Source organism: Hermetia illucens, chromosome 2, assembly GCF_905115235.1.
Source record: "Hermetia illucens chromosome 2, iHerIll2.2.curated.20191125, whole genome shotgun sequence".
NCBI lineage: Eukaryota > Metazoa > Arthropoda > Insecta > Diptera > Stratiomyidae > Hermetia > Hermetia illucens.
Genome location: NC_051850.1, coordinates 165,428,002 through 165,446,191, shown reverse-complemented (window position 1 = coordinate 165,446,191; position 18,190 = coordinate 165,428,002). Strand labels below are relative to the sequence as shown.

The 18,190-nt window shown below is 40.5% G+C and overlaps 1 protein-coding gene and 1 long non-coding RNA gene across 8 annotated transcripts in view; one reads left to right on the top strand and one right to left on the bottom strand.

The window, feature by feature from the left end:
• Positions 1-18,190, bottom strand: part of LOC119647766 (WD repeat-containing protein 47) — a 92,619-nt gene that overhangs the window by 48,215 nt on the left and 26,214 nt on the right. The window lies entirely within an intron of this gene.
• Positions 10,683-11,712, top strand: LOC119647767. The gene is made up of 3 exons (XR_005248934.1): positions 10,683-10,933; positions 10,997-11,076; positions 11,139-11,712. It is a non-coding gene; the product is annotated as an uncharacterized LOC119647767 (long non-coding RNA).

Genomic DNA, 18,190 nt, shown 5'->3' with positions numbered 1-18,190 from the left:
TTCAGGGTTTGATAAGCGAAAATCTCCTAAAAAAAGAGATTCCTCAAACTCCAAATGGGTTTCCACCCAGACAGTGGTCCAGCTAGATCCAAGCATTGGCATGTGCAATATTTCACTTTAGCTAGAAACAACCGTTAAGAATGCATTTCGTAATATGCAACATGATCAAATCTACGGGTAAACAACAGAAATGGTTAATTATCGTTTTTGAAATGTTAGAATTTTTCTATAGTAACCTGGATATAAGTGTGAGGGTTTGGCAGTTTATTTCTATCTACTGTGAATGAAAAACAGGGCATTGAAAGGAGGGGAGAAGGAGTTAAGTAGTACCAAAAGAAATAGACTGAATACAACGAAATGAATTTTTCGTCCGTTCATCAAAGAACAAAGAGAAGTAAATTATGACGATGCTGAGAAATTCAGAGGATTCCAAATGGTGGAATCATCCACGTCCGTTCAAAAAGTAACCGAACTTTTGAAATTACGCGGCAATCGCCATAACTCCATCACGCAGCATTTTATCCGTTATAACTTTGTGTTTATATCTTCTACTACTTTTTAAATATCATGTTTCAAGCAGAGGATATTCTCCTGTTTGTGTCGATTTTTTTGTGTAAAAATGATTAAAATTTCCTCTGAAATCTTCAAACTCTCAAACTCAGGCTCCCTATTATATAAGGTTTTGAGTCATATGTAGACGGGTGGTTAGTGGTTTACCCATGTCCAAACCAAACGATTGAAGATGATTCCCGACTAAAAAGGTATTCTATATCGACTAACGGTACTCGAGCAATTAGATCTTGTGGTTGTCAACCGACTTTTGATAGTCAAGGGTCTTGGAGAGAACTCGGTTGAGTAATGTTATTAAACTTTTACTGTAATCCGAACATGCATTGAGCAGTAGCGTAGTTCATTCCTCGTTTGACGACAGCTATACTCCCGTGCCAGGTCAAGTACAAACAATGATAAATCAATTTTGTTTATGGATGAGGGTATATTGAAGGGAACAAACAAAATCTGACAATTATTGTTCGTCCTAGGGCAGAGATGAGTCAATGCCTGATGAGTTTTCTCTGTCCTGGACGAAATCGTTAGTTGTTGTCAACAATGAAACGTCCTTGCAAAAGATCGAACCAGGAGGTAAAATTTGCGTGTTTAGCTACGATAACAACATCCGCCAAAAACGTATTACACCCTGGCTTGTCAAAGTGATTCTCACGGTTTTCTTTCCTTTAATTTACCATCAATTTTTGCTTCAAGGGGAAACGGTCAAGTGTTGTTACTACGAAAGCGACTTGCCAAGGTTACGTGAATAAATTCCCAGCGAGAGACTAACACTGTGCCGAGAAAATTATTATTTCATGCAGGGAACAAGTGGTTCCTGGAATGTCGGTATATACGAATAAAATAAAAGACACTAGGGAGAAAGTAGAACCATCTAATTATGTCAAATAATTTATTCGCTAGAAACATCGCAAAAATATCACTGGGATGGTTATTTCTGTATCCAACTCCCATTCAGCGGTATCGATGCGAGAATTTTGTACACATGACCTGACCCTTAGTGATTTTGCCATGGTTTTTCAAATGTGAATATTTGTTCAAAGAAATTTCATTTTTAAGCCAGTGAACCCATCTAGTGCAGACCATTCAGGAGATCTAGAGAGAAACCTTACACGATTGCGTGGCAAAGTAAAAGCATCATTGGCGTAAGTGTATCGTCATCAGAGCAGATTACTTTAAAGGAAATAAAGACCAATAACTTTAAATTTTGCTTAATTTTCCTTTAGTGGTATGCAAGCGTGGACTAGCGACTAATTCCGTGGAACTGCGTTCAGATATTGATAGGTTTACAAGGCCAAGGCGGTCGTTTAGCACCATAAGAAAAGGAGCCTTTCAAGCACGTCTGTTAATATATAACTGGCAATTCGTGTGAATACTTGTAAGGACTTTGTATGGAAAGAGAGAGTTCATTTTCACCAAGTTTGACCAAGTCTTGACAAAAATTGAAGGCGGATGGTGACGTAATTCAAACTTGGTTCGGTTTCGCGTTACTGATGCTTCCGACAAATATTATGAATCTGAACTCATTTGTGAATATCGTGATCTAAAATTTAATTAACAACTAAGATGAAATTGAACGGTTCTTGTGGGCTTCACTGCTTTTTACTAGACCTAATTCACTAATTCTAACTGAGAAGCGGATTTTTCGTTCAAAATCAATATAAGATTTACCATTGCCAGCAAATAACTAATAATTAAGTTCCATTTCTGTTTGTGTACATTATTCCGTTTGTTCATCGGAATTTCAATTTGCGTTTGATGATAATTAACAATTATTGATTTGGCATATATCTATGCTCGAATGGAATTTTTCTGAAATTATTTTGTTTTTCAAACTATCCCATAAAGTATCTGCGGACTTGAAAAAGTACTAAATAAGGCCATTTTATTTGTTTCACTGATACTTGCTCAAAAATACGTAATATTCCAGCAATGACATAAGTCCAGGTCCGCATATTTGCAGTGTGGGTAGTTGCAAAATTCCTTACTTGTATGCTAATTACATACATGGACTATCAAACGATATTTTTCGAGAAGTATGCCACTGAACACACTTATCTGATGTGGACTGCGTCTTCATTTTCTTCAGTTACAATGTAGCGACAGTAGCTACAAATTTACGAATTAGTAGTCAACCACTAGTGGTTGTCCTCAAGATAGTACCATTTCTGTCCTTATAATTTATTTAAGTACCAAAGCAAAATTAATCAACGTCTTCTAGTGTCATCAATTCGTTGTTTTCAATCTTTCTGTCATGACTGATGTAACATAGTTTGGTGAATACAATACTGAAGCTAACTTTGAACGAATTTAGATTTACTTGGAAAATTCCATCGTAAACTCTCAATATTGATTCGTTGAGATGATAGACTATTAAATTCAGTCATCGCCGCCTACATTGCTCTGCAAAAAAGGAAACTGTTTGACCACAGGTGTACAATAAAAACAATGGAAACGTATGTAGTTTGTATAAAATACAAATATTTTACGTTTAATTTCAGCGCTGAATATTTTATCAGCCTCGGAAAATTTTTTTTTGATAAACAGGTGTTACGATTTTCAAAGAGGTCAGTACTGTTTTTCCTTGGATTTCAAATAAATGCATTCTTGTATTAGTACTACTGTCCGTTTATCTGCCTGCGGCTGAATTTTGTTAGGTTGGCTAAAAAGACGTAAACTTTTTTATTTTCTTTTATTTCCTGTGAAAGTCCTCTAATTTGTTTAATTATCTCATTATATTTGGATCTGGAAAAGTTTAATGAAATTGCAGTTGTCGAAATATCGTAAATGAAAGCAAGATTTCGCATAGATGTTTTCATATTTTTCGGTATGATAAGTTCTTTCGCTTTTTGGGAGTAACATTTTGAGTCCTCAATTCTCTGTTTCACATAATGTCAAAAGTAGGAAAATACTAATTGAACCCTTTTATTCGATACCCCACACAGCCATATTCTGTCCTGAAACTTTTTTCACCCGCCCTTCACATGAATGAGGAGCCCCTCTTAAACTGGCGCCAATTGCTATATGTAAAAGGATGCACAGACCACGCGTTCTCATCAAATTTCGTGACAATAGATTGAGCCGCTTCCAAATAATGCAGTGTGACAGACAGATGGACATACAGACTTGTGCAGGAGTTGTCAGATCTCCCAATAGGCGCGTCGCTTCATGCGGATAAGAGAATGTTCAGCAAATGTGTATGCAAATGCACTTTTATCTTTATGCACGGGTTGGGTAGATGGAAGGAAAACACCCACTGCGTGAACAAAAATAACTATGAGAAGGTCACCTAGAAGAATAAACCAGTATGGACAGAGAGGTGTAAACTTACGATCCGATGACTCGGAGCCTCAGTAATTGGAAGGTCGTCAATATCCGTTGATTGTAGTGCGTCGGTGGAGGGCAGCTTACAATGTTACAACCACCTTAGACAAGGAGGTGCTTAATCCAAGCATGTGGCTTCCTAGAACACCCATGATACAGGTTGAGGAGACCCCAACCATATCCGAGCGTAGGGTTGGAGGAGCCACATTAGGATCAAGAAGGGAATCCGTTCACGAAAAGCTTAATGCTTAATAAATCTCCAACATTCAACGTCCCAAAATGTGCGGAAAGAAGAATGGGGGTCACTCTGAAGAAAACGTCTGTGAAGCAGAAGTCCGACTTGGGTTTTGGGTTGGAGCGAAAATTGTTGAGTTGTCGGAATTTATTAAAGAGAAACACAACGTGAACCTTGCAATCAAGCAAATGGTGAGTCATCAGGGTTCCATACAACAAATAGGGGGAAAATGTGAAAGAAACTAAGGGGAACCCTCAAATGACTGCTTCGACGGTATGATTGCGGTACCGCAGGTGACACTTAATCATATACTCGTGGATGGACAGGGAAAAAAGAGGATTCAGGAAAAGGAAGACGAACATCCAGGAAACCAGCCCTCGGTAGGTGGGAAAATAGTGCCTAAAGTTCGAGTGTCAAATCAAAAGGTACGTGACGGTTGGACTAAGGTTAAGCTAAAAAAAAAATAAAAAGGAGAAGGAGAGAAGAAGGATCTGTCCAGAGGCGATAATCATTTCAAGCGCGGATTAGGTCCCGGGACTAACACACATTGCGCCGCGATTACCATGCTTTTTGGTAGAACCAACTTCTATAGGATATGTGTGAAAAATTTCATGGCATTCGGTTTGGTAGTTTGTGATAGATTTTTGTTTGCTTAAACGATGGAAAAAACGAATTTTAACGCGATTTTAATAAGGTTTTGTTTTGCAAACGTATACTCGTGAATGGAGCAAACAAAACCTTAAAATGTCATCGAAGCTGAAAAATTGTTACCTAGAAAAGTGTCGATGGTATGCGAACTTTAAACGAATTGCGCTGGCTGCGCACGAAAACATCCAAAAGGTCCGCAAAATTGTTACGTCCGATCGTAGAGCGAGATTGGAGGAATATGTAAGACCCTGGAGATACCAAAAGGCACTGTGTCCAAAATTGCACATAATAATTTGGATATGAACAAATTTAAGCACGGTTGATCGGTCGGAAACGGATCACATTGCCTAGGAATGTAATAAGGTTCCCAAATGCATGCTGTGCCATGAAAAGGAGGGCCTGGACAACGGGCACATTGCCGGATGCGTCAGGTATCCTGAGTTCAAAATGGCACTAAATGTAGCCGAAAAATGGGATTGGTCCAAATCAACCTCAATGACTGTAGGGTCGCACCAAACCTGCTTCCGCAGACTACCCATAAATCGGAGGTGTAAGTGGCCATAATAAGCGAACTCTATAGAAACACTAACAACAATGTCTGGGTAGCCGTACCTATAAATGAGCGGTTTTTTGGGCATGCGGGACCTAAGCCATACGATTATGTATGAGGCAGTCCACAAGTGTTTTCATATGATCAAAAATAGACGGAATGTACGTCTATAGTTGCTATGCACCTGTTGGATAGATTGATCTTGGACGCAAAAGGAGGGAGGACCAAAAATCATTACGGGTGAATTTAATGCAAGTGCCACAGAATAGGGAAGTCGACCGTCGAATATAAGAGGGCGCTATTTCTTGGAGACTTTCGCGCAATTAGATCAATCAGGTTAATACTTCCCTTAGGTTCGATTCATTAGAGAATCTGACTTTTGTGAGTCTTTCACTAACTTGCGATATATTTTGGAACATCAGTGAACACTACATCCACAGTTATCACCAGGCAATTTTCTTTGACTTGAAGAACAAGCTAAGCGGTTGGAGATTTTCTCGTCGAACGATGAGGAGAACGTCAGGTTGGTCTGCGAAAGCAATTGACGAACAAACATACATTGATGGCTATACCAGGAAAACCTTTGGAGAGACTTCCATATCATGTAGTGCATCTCGATGGCATGCGACTCATCGATGCCGAAACGTTATACTTTTCTCAGCAGAAGGCCCAATTGCTATCTAATATTCGGATGGCGTGTCATTGGGCCAGACGTACGGCCCAGAGAGCAATGGGTTGGGCCGCCCAGGAGCTGAACCGACGTGTTTATAAGAAAGCTTGAAGAAAGCTAAAGTTAGCTATACGAAACATGAGAGACTCTTTTAAACAACTCTGCGCAAGAGCGGATATAAACCCATGGAAAAACGGCTGCAGGATTGTAATGGAGATTCAAAGGTCAGGTGGCGCAACAAATTATAGGCCCCGATCTCTTACTGAAAATTGTTCGTTTCAAAGGAGTGCAAGCGGTAGCATTATCCAGAGACATTTAAGAGTTTCTGTAATTCCGCCAGCAACAACGAATGGAGCAGTGGAGATTCGCAATAGGCTGGGAGACAACTAAGCCCTTAAACTGGCTATTAAGTCGAGACTAGACATATTTGTAGAGTTGTTTGAACATGCTTGATGGATGGAATCTTTTCTGAGACATGGAAACTACAACGGCTAGTGTTGTTGCCTAAACCTGGTGAACCTTCTCATGAGCCATCTTTCTACCGACTTATATGCCAGTTGGACACTGTGAGGAAAATGCTGGAACGAATAAGCTATAACAGATTGCTTTCAGCTCTGGACAGTCTGGAAGGCTTATCAGACCGATAACTTAGCTTCCGTGTGGCCAAATAAAGCGCCGACGCCATCAAATTTAACACTGGTTTAGTTAAAAATTCTATGTACGGAAAGGATGGCATTAGCAAGTATTGCGCAGTGATTACCCTTGATATGCAACACTCCGCTATATTATTAACATGGCATGCTGATCCAAAGCCTAGATAAGGGAGGAGGGTTTGAGGTAACGTACCTTATTCTATCATTAGTCGAACAAAAGTAAGATTCTGAGATAAGGGAAAGAGGTAAATAAAGTATAGTTGGATATACTCCACTGTGCTAAATCCTACCTGATCTCTCTAGGTGACAGCTACCGCGACAGAGGCTGATCAAAAAATTGCATCAAATGTCATTACAAATACAAAATGGTCGTGTTGAGAGGTCCTAATGTATCGACTCGACCGCGCTTGTGAATGGACAAAGGCTAAAGAAAAAGATTGCGCTTGATGTGCAAAATGCATTCGACTCGGCCAGTTGAAACATTGTAAGGCCTTTGGCGGCGATTGGTGTACCTGCGCTTATTAACAGCTATTTAACAGATACTAAGTTTTGGTACGATACGAACAATGCATCCAGAGAATACATTGCCTCCGCGGGTGTTCTACAGGGCTCTTTACTGGAACGACTTTTGTGAAACATGGAAATCCCTCAGACAGTTGTTGGCGGGGGGGTTACGCCGATGACGGTGATTATTATTGCAAAACATCTCGCGGATGTAGAGTTGGATTCATCTGAAGCAATCACCGCTATGAAGAAGTGGCTGATAGGTGCAGGTATTGTACTCGCGGTAGGGAAAACAGAGGCGGTGTTTACCACAAAGTGGCGTAAGGAAACCATTGCTTGCATTAGAATGGGAAAGCATATCATAACTTCAAAATCGGCAATCATATACCTTCGAGTGATGATAGATGCGAGGTTGGATTTTGAGCAGCATTTATAACATGTTTGCATTAAGTTGTCCAATGTAGGCATAGCCCTGGCAAGGATGATGCCAAAGTTTGGGGGCCCAATAGGCTACTTATAGCTAGAGTAGTGAGTTCTATACTGCCACCAATAGGCTACTTATCGCTAGAGTAGTGAGCTCTATACTGCTCTACGCAGCGCCAGTTTGGACCATTATATTGCATTCCTGTGGTATGCTCAAAGGGAGAGCGCGGTTTATAGAATTGACGCATTTGTGATGGACCCGGTTCTTCCTTTGATCGTCGCGTAAAGAACGCCTAAAGGGAAGAATCATTAAGCAATTGGCAATAACGGTGGAAACGGGCGGAAAAGGGCGGAAGGTGTGGACGCAGAGAACGCCTGGTGAGATAAACTATGAATTCACGCAGTTCCTCACGGGACATGACGGATACTGTAAATATCTGTATAGGTTTAAATTAGACAGGTTACTTAACTGTTCCAGCGGCGATGGTGTTTCGGCGGACTCGGGCATGTCTTCTTCCATTGTTCTTTCCTGAGGAAAGGAGGAGTCTAGAGGAGACATTGGGAGCAACAGTAACACCGGAAACTCTAATTGGGAAAATTATTGCGCGCTAAAACTGGAATGCAGTAACCACGTAATGGGAAATGGTCCATGAAAACACAAACGGAAACTTACCTTACTGAACAGAATAACAATGTGTAGGAAATGTAAGAACGCAGTGTGGGAGATTATAAAGGAAAGAGTCAAGATAGTTGCTAAGATGGATGTGAGATATTAGGATCAGAAAAAAGAGGAAGGCTGGTTTTATGACAAATATCGCGATGACATTAAACGAACCATCGTCAGATATGACTTCTCCTGGGCTGCAATTCCAGACTTAGGTAACGATGAAACGGAAACATTTCTGGTAAGTTGAGCAGCAAAAATCAAGTTCATGAAATAATGGAATACCTGTCGAACGAATAAAAGCACATATGTCTTTTTCCATCTGCTTGTATTGAAAGTATTGACAATCAAAACGAGCGATTTATGCGACAGCATTATATGCCCAATCCACAAGAAAAGTAATTGGTTGCGACGCGAAAATTATACAGATGTTTCCCAGCTAATTCCTAGTATTAATAGACGCAAATTCAATGTCAGACTGCTGCCGACGACTATCGTAAGACGCGCTCTCATAACCTGGACGCCGATTTCTGACAAGATCTCGACTGAAAAATTACGGTCCAGGTTATATTTCGAAGATTTTCGACAAAGACGAGAAGAATGCAAGCTGTAGTTCAGGACAGACTTCCAAAAGGTGACATTGTGGTCATGATCGGTGATCTGAATACCAAGGTGGCTCATCAGAAGTAGCAAACTGTTCGAGCACAGGACTTGCCACAGGGTCAATTGGTTTTCGGCTGACCGCCTACGAACATCTAGTCAGGTCAGCCAAAATCGCAGTCAACAGTGGATAGAAATGCTTACTGCGGTCTGATGATCCACCTCCTCTTCCCTTGCGTGTTGCAATTACACTTGTTCGCAGGATATTCAGAGTATCGGCGCTCAAATTCAATACGGGTTGTCTCCATAATCCAGCTTTTGTCAACCAGTGGGAGACCTTTCTTCCTACGTAAACAGAACACAATTTAAGCGATCCCACTGAGTTTATTATTGAGTGCTGGCCGGTATCCCTGGTGAGGATAAACTTGTCGGCTACCTCCTAAAAGGTCGCTACAAGACCTGGCTGATTGTACTAACGTGGAGGCAGATCAATGAAAGGAGCTGAGAGCTCTGATGTTGGCTGCAAGCGAGAAAACAAGTACGAGAAGTGCAGTGTAAAGTACGGAATTCCATGAAGGAGGCAGAAGCTGTCGCAATACTGCAAATAGGAATAATTCCGTCACAATATATGGCATCAAAGAAAGTACCTGTGGGTGGTTTTAAGTCGAGTAAATCCGCCGGCATTCGCGGTCTTCCTGCAAATCTTTTCAGTGTAGCCCCAGAGCACCCGTCTTGACTGCGACAATTGAAGGGTATTTGCGTGCTTTCTGGTGTCACGAAGATATTAAGAACCGAAAAAGTAATTTACGTTTTTTTTTGTGTGTTTATAGTTTTATATCAATACTTTCACGCATTCGTGAAACTTGGATAAAGTGTCGATTCACAAGAATGTTTTTTTTATCGATACATAAACGAACGTCTGAAATCCAAAATTTACCTTACCTTTTTCTATGGTTCTGAGTGTTGGCCGACTATAAAAGACAATGAACAGCGCCTCGCAATAATGGAGACGAATGGGGTTGTGTCTTCGATGGTGTTGGCATTTACCAAGATTGGTCTGAACATCGAAGTCGATGGGAAACGACCAAAAGGCCGGCCGATACGTTGGCCTGATACGCTAGATGGTCATTTGGGAGTCTTTCGACTCCAACTAGATCAGACACATGACAGAGCAAAATGGCGCAACCGATCAGAACGTGCTAACCCCGCTTTTGAACGGAACAAAGGCTGAAGGAGAAAATTTTGACAGAATTTTTATTTATCTGAAAGCTTATTTGCTGGTGGTTGGTGGAATTGAGGTCTTGCTTCCGAAGTTGACCAAAGTCAACTACAGGGAATCTCTGTGCCTTGACGCTCAACGACAACTCAAAAAACATTCTTACTTTTTCTTGTTAATGTAATATGTGTGATTGAACATCGAATAGCGCTCATATCTTATTATATTACTCGCATAATTGGAAACTGCACTTGAATATGGTCTATGAATGGGCCAGATGGTTATGAGTTGCTCTTTTTGTCATTTCATTATTCCATTCGCCAATTCAGAACAAAAGCCTGTATTCTATGGGAATTTATCACAAGTACGTGTTAATTGAAAACAGCAAACAAAGTGAAGTAATTTTTCAAATAACAATCATACGTTGCATGTTTTCTCTAACGGCACCGAAATATTTTCAGCGAAATAAAGACTTTTCACACCGAAAAATCCATGATATCTTTTGTAATGATCGCCACCATCAAGATATTATCGAAGAGTTGCTAAACGAGCAATGGAATTTCCAATCTCAGGGTTTTGATTTCACAATTCATACACTTTCTTGTGTTAGATTCAATTGTGTGCGTTATTATTCATCAAATGGCATCTACACAATTGCTCTAGATACGTGTGTGCTCGTTGCGACGATGCTAAAAAATGGTGAAAAAATAAAAAAAGTGTTTCAAGTGTTCGCACGAGTTCTGGATAAATGTCGATAAAATGTTGCTTTTAAATGCAATCAATTACAGTTTGTTCGATTTCTGTTCCTTTCGTTGGTCTTGGGGCTCATATTATGGGGAGCTGACTACGCGACAGATACACTGACAGCGACAGTGGGCACCGGTGGGATACTTTTTATGGAAAGCTGTCTCAATTGAGACAATTTACATTTTCAATCTTTTTTAGTTGTTTTGATACTTACAGCCTTGGATGGCGGCCCACTTGAACGTAATCGACGTAAAGATGCTAGTGACGTATGCACGAAAGTGAGCTCAACTTGAGATGAATATTCTTCGGCCACTGTTTGACATACTATTTTCATCAACAGGTTTCAATGAGATTTTCACAGAATGTCTGAAGATGGGATTACGGTAAGATTTGAACAAGTGGCAGGTTAACCGATAAAAGGTAATGCGATACTCAGTAGGTAATTGCCTAGAAGCAACAAGCTTTGAAATAGCAATGAATGGCGGAAAATTAACATGTAAAGAATTTCCTCTTGTTTTAATGTGGACAATTATGCAAATTTTGTAAATCTGAATGATAATTAAGTTGATTTCCAGCTTTAAATGGCGTATTATATTTCTAGCCATTTACATCGAGATTATAGTAACATATTTTTTTTAACCACCAACATTAAGTATATGCCTCGCCTCCTGCTTTGTGAAATATATCGGACTTCCATACAACCTCTTCTTCGGTATTATTATTCTTTTTCCTACATTTCATTCTTAGTAAGACTGACCTTCAGATTCATTCATTCATTCAGGAGAAGTGGGACAACAATAAAAACGAACATAAACATCCATGACGTAACCGAGATACGAACGCGAAGTACAAGATCGACAGACTGACACTCAGCCGACTCGATTATCATGCCTTTTGCATCATCTCAATTTTAGGACTAACTGACATGCCATCGCAGCCGGTTGAGCCTTATGTTATCCATGATGCTATAGTCACGATATCGTCCGAGGTTTTCGTCGTTATGTATGCTTTGAAATCGATCATCTTCATACAAGGGACCGGAGATTCTCAGGAGGATCTTTCCTTCAAATGCGGCTGAGATTGCGCAATATTGTTGGCTAGATGCTAATAGTCTAGCTTTAATAAAATAATAATTCAACTAATTGCGATTTTTGGTGAGTTTTGACAGATATGCATTCATAAGTGTGTCTTCGTTATAAACCGCTTCCTGTGAACTGTACTAAGCAGCTGAATATTACATATATATTTTAGTTCTACGCATTTTTATTCTTCTTTTTTAGCGTTTGTCCCGTTCAGAACCAGGGCTGTGTCAAAAGTTTGATATGGATGCAGTTGTGAGGCTTCCAAATCACCACCCAGCGTATCGAAGCATCGTTGTTTCGGCCGACCTTTTGGTCGTTTTCCATGTACTTTGATGTTCAGACCAATCTTGGCAAGTGAATTCTCGTTGGTGTGCATTAAGTGACCACACCATCGAAGGTACCTTTCCTGCATTTTTTCTGCAATGGATGCAACCCCATATCGACCGCAGATATCCTCATTTCGAATGTGATGATCGTGTGCTAGGCCACTGGTCTAAGCAACATCTTCGTATCCTGGGAGGCGTCGTTCATTGTCCTTTATAGTCGGCCAATACTCAGAACCATAGAAGGCAACAGGGCGGCCGACACTGCGATAAATTTTAGATTTGAGATATTCGTTGATACGTCGAATACATATGACATCAGTAAATGTGCAACGCGATTGCATCCTGGTTGCGCTAAAGCGTGGAGCAATTTAATAACGCAGTTCTCCATTGGCAGAAAGTGTTAATCCGAGATATTTAAATCGTTCAATTTTGGGTAGGTTTCTACTACTGACAGTGGTAGTGCCTCTTTCATGGACATCGACCGACAAAAATTCTGTTCTATTCAGATTCAATTTGAGACTGTGTTGCATGAGTGATCATTCCCTTTTTGGACAAGCGTCTCGAAATCATCTTTGCTATTAAAAACTGGGAAAACATCATCTGCATAAAGCGGGGTATACGGCGCTGGACGTTGGATGTCTCGTATTACAGTATCTGTAACAAGACAAAGATGAGTGATGAGAGAGCACTTCCTTGAGGAACTCAAACAGGAACACGAAGCCGTTTTGATACACCCATCACATTTTGAACTTTACTTTTCCGATCGTGGTAGAACAATTGGAACGAGCGCATGAGTTCTTCTGGCACTAAATCATGTCGTGGAGCACATCAGATAAGTTCATGCGACACACTGTCAAACGTTTTCTCTAGATCCAGAAATGTAATGTAAAAAGAGCGATTGTTCGCCGTGAGTAACCGCACAGGGTGTATTGTGTCAGTAGTTAAGCAGTTCTTGATAAATCCGGCTTGCGATTTTTCGAATATGATTGTCAAAAATGCTTTCAAAAATCTTCATGGTATGGGAAAGTAACCGGATCGGAAGATAATTTGAACATTCTGCTGGACTGCCTTTCTTTTTCCATATTGGAAGTGCGATGGTCTCATAGGGAACGGCTTTGTAATCAGTGACAGTGGTAAAAGGTCGGCGTCTTATGAGAATATAGTCGATTTGCGCTTTACTGTTCCCACGAGAAACATGATGAGACAATCGTTTTATGAACCATCTATTCAAAGTATAAGGTCATGGGTGTCACCAAAATCGATTACACGCTCGCCATCCTCATTGCGTCATCCGAACCCCTTTCCCCCATGGCACCTGTTACCGTCTGCCTTTTTACCCACATGACCATTAAGGTCGCTGGCAATGATGATATAGTCAACAGGCAACAGGCAGGTGACAAGTCTTTTTATGGAAAAGTTGCCAGAAAGCATCTTTCTCGGCATCAGGTAGACCTGTCTGTGGTGCGTAGGCGGTGTCTTGTAACAATGAGAAAATAAAGGGTTTCAAAAACTGCCTAACAAATCCACTTCATACGTCAATGAACGAGACAAAGTTATGGCAAATATTATAGCAGTTCTAGAAACTACGGAAAACGGAGTAATTTAAGAATAGATGGCGCAATTACCTGCGTTAATACGAGAAAGATAATTTTAAAACATTTTTTTTTTAAATAGTTTCCTTGTACCGAAACACATTTTTTCCAGTTTGAAGTTTGATGTTTCTGTCGTCATAAAAAGTTCTAGGCTGGGTCGTTAACCAATTGTACACAAAGAGATCAACCTCTTCATTGAAATTGAAGCTGGGGAACCCATCTTACATCTTCGAGAGTCCAAGTTCCTTGATGATGGAATGTACACTTCCTTGACTTAGACCTATTAAACGCCGGTCGCCTTCAAAAGCTTTCTAACTGCTGCTGGGTCTGTGAGGGAAGTTTGAGAACGACAATCGTGACTCCGCATCCTTTTTATGCCATTAGTACACGGGGGTTTCGAAGACAATGTCAACCCCGAATTGCGCCTGTAAACATGTTCAAATTTTTGAAGATTCACTTCTTCTCGCGTCAAAAACTTTCTAATAATCATTTGCGCAACAGAGATAGGAATTAGTTGCTTGCCCATTCGTTGCTCTAATATAGAAATGGAATAGGGAGGCCCGGACAAAATTCAGAACCTTCCGGCTCCCCAACAACGCTTGATAACCAAATTCCTATTTATCTTTAACTGATCCTCGTATATACAAAGATATACTCAAAAGAAACAGATTTTTTTAAAAAAAAAGTGCAGTTTTTTTCTGCAAAACAGCCTTCTTGTATTTAAAGCATGCTTAGTTATAATACGAGGGTTGTTCAAAAAGTAATAATAAGAACCCAGTACAAAAAAATTATTTAAACTTCTAAATCAATATGTTTTTTTTTTGCAAAGTAACCTCCCACAGATGCTTTACATTTTCGTCATCGTTCCTGCCATTTTTGAAATAAAAATTTTAGACTGTCCTCTGCAAATTTCTTATATTGCGCCTCCACAACTTTTACCAACACCTTATTTATGTTGACTTCCCGCTGCTTTAGCGGAACAGTAAAAATTCTCACAAGACTAGATCCGGATTTTCTTGAAATGGCGGAACATGGCGATGAAAACAGATTTGCAGTTGCCTTTGTGTAAACACAAAACCTTACTAAAATCGGTTTATTGTCTGTCTGTCTGTATGTCACACGTATTTTTCTCGGAGACGGTTATAGCAATTGACACCGAATTTCGTAGAAAAGTGGGGCTCACGCAAATAGTGAGTTACATCCTTTTATTTGGATTTTAAGGGGGTTCCCTAACATGGAAAAGGGAGGTGTACATTTTTTTTTCATAAAATATAGTAATGTGGGGTATCAAATTAAAGGTCTCGGCTAGTACTTTTCGAAGCCGGTCGTAGTTTTGACATTTGTTGGAAAAGTGGGGAGTGCGGGGGTTGAAAGTGATCATTTCTTTCTTCAATGTAGCCTACAGCGTAGAGCATAATCTTACCAAATTTGGTGAAAAGTTATAATGGATCAAATCTGTCGCTTCTGTGCAAATTCAAGACTTTGTATGTTAAAATCATTTGAAAGTGGATATTCTCACATAATATATGCCAATATTGTGTGCTACATACTAATGAGGCAAATGCACACTCAAATCTCTTTACAAAAGAAATACACAAAACCTGAAGCATCCAGCTTTGGGTTTCCCGATTTGTTTATATTTGTTGTGGGGTCAAGTTTTTCACATCTGTTAATAATATTAAATTCCAAGTGTGAAGCATATGAGGCTAACTATTATTAATACAGGGCTTTCCATTAAATGATTTATTTAAATCGCTTTCTAGAAAATAGAGGCCAATAGAATTTTTAACTATGTGACACCGAACTGTCAGGCATTCATCGCTCCTCACATATTTTTCTTTTTCTCCAACCTTTGTCTCGTTAACAAGCGGGGTTGGCTCGCCGTGATGAGTTTCACCATTTTGTTTTATCAAATGCTCGCTCTGGATGTAATCGCGAGGCTTTTAAACCCGTATATAGTGTATCAAGTCACGTTGTTTCGGTCGACCTTTAGGTCGCTTACCATCGACTTCGATGCTCAGACCAATCTTGCCAAGTGAATTCTCGTTAGCGCGAATTACATGATCATAGCATCGAAGACGAATCTCTCGTAGTTTTTTCGCGATCGGTTCAACCTCATATTGATCGCAGATATTTTCATTTCGGATTTGATCGAAACGTGTCACGCCACTAGTCCAACACAACATCTTCGTCTCCATTACCGCAAGACGCCGTTCATTGTCTTTTATGGTCGGCTAACACTCAGAACCGTAGAGAGCGACAGGAGGGACGAAATTGCGGTAAACTTTAGATTTGAGACCTTCGCTGATACGTCGATCATAAAGAACACCAGTTGTGCAATGTCACTTCGTCCAGATTGCGTTAATGCGTGAAGCAATTTCATTAAGCAGTTCTCCATTGACTGATAGCATTGACTCGAGATATTTAGATCGCTCAGTTCTGGGCAGGTCACTACCGCTAACAGAACTGAGCGATTTGAATATCTCGAGTCAATGCTATCAACCAATGGAGAACTGCGTTATGCTCCTCACATAGGGAAACACAAAATCTTTTATACTTGAAGCGTCAAGCTTCCGGCTTCCCAACTTTTTAATATTTTCAATTCTTGCCTCCTGGATAAATTAGGCCTCGTTTCTTCATAAAGCTGATGTTTTCCCATTATTTTAGAATCAGAGATTTATAAAATGATGGTGTATACGGAAGTAACGTCAGCTTACTCCCGCGAGGCATGTCAGCTACGTCGACTGCGATTTGTAGTGACTGGTCACCAACCGTCGCCATAATCGGCTGAAAAGTAGATGGTAGACATCTTACCCATAAGTTACGCATTAGCGCCGAGACATTGCAGGCGGAGGAACTGGGAGGATTTCTCATCACTCATGGAAACGCGTTTCATGAGCTGCCTTGTTTTCTCCTCTTTGCTGGCTGCTTTCTTCCCAGTCTTGTACATATGAAGCTGGAAGCCTGCATGCCCGCTTCGAAACTGGATAAGGAAGTTATCAACCTCACCAAGTTTTCATATTTGTCACGGACTTAAATTGCCAATGAGCCGTATAGTCCATCTGCTTTTTGAATCGTTTTCCGAAGAGTTCCCACTCACTTCTCCACAAGCAACCAACTCCCTTGAGTCTTCTGCCTTGCGCTCCTCAGCAAGGGAGCCAATAGGGATCACCGCCGGCCGATTATGAGGCAGTGCGGTAGGCAAACGTCCTCCACAGATCCTCCCACGCTTATAATACATCCAGCTACGGCCCTGTTCGCGGCTGCTTCGATTTTCTCGAAAAAGTTCACCTTTGAGTCGAATGTCAATCTAAAGTAATTAGCACAGGGTGAGAATGCTATTTTTACGTAGAAGGACTACTTCGTTTTTTCCAACGAAAAGTTGAAACCATGAGGATTTATATATTCGCTCACCCGTCACATTAACATGCCTAACAAGTCTTTTTTGCGGTTATTGAACGGTACATCAGTCAGTCTTAGCAGATTGTCCTAAGATGCGTTTCAGAGGTCTCGCCCTCAACGGACTGATCAAGGAATGTCTGGAATCACATGGGCTCGAGCTAGTGGAACATAAGACTAAAGCTGTACTAGTGACTAGTCCCAATTTAAGAAAAGTCCTAAGACCCACGCGAAGGAACAAAGCGGGGAAATTGTAACTGCGCCGACTGGTATGATGCCAAATCCCCGAGGAGGCTGTTACTAGCCAGAGTGTGCTCATCCATTCCGCTGTATGAAGCACCAGTTTGGACGTGTTAAGACGTATGGGAGAAAATTACCGGCAATATATTGTTGGAGCGCGTTAAGAGCCACACACGCATTCCGAACAACGTCCTTCATACTTGCGGGAATGGTGTCTATTGATATTTTTGGCTGAGGACATTCAAAACTGTACAACTGTAAGGTATGCGGTGACCACAACGCCAAAGTAGGCAGGAGTTTGGCAGGAACGTTGAGATTATTTCCACAAGGAAAGGTGGACGCATAGGCTGATTACAAATATCTTGCCTTGGATTATCCGCAATCATGGGACATTGCAGATATCGGTTGTATTTACATTGTTTTCGGCATGACAATTCTGCCCCTCCCCTCTCGACAGGCTTGAAAGCACGTCTTACATTGACAACGTCATCTAGTAGTGAAATCGGCTTTTTATGTAGATGGATCTAATACCTTGCATTCGCTGGCTTTAGGGTATCTGGAAAACAATGATAAGATAGAGAATTCTAGTTTTATATGAACTGCCCTCACCATTCAAATAGAGTAGAACCTTCCACAACTTAAGGGGTTGAAGATTGATCATTTGTAACACTCCATTTATAGAATGGCTTCTTAGAAATTACATTGCAAAGTTTGAATCATCATTTTCGAAATCTACAATCTTATCAATTGCTG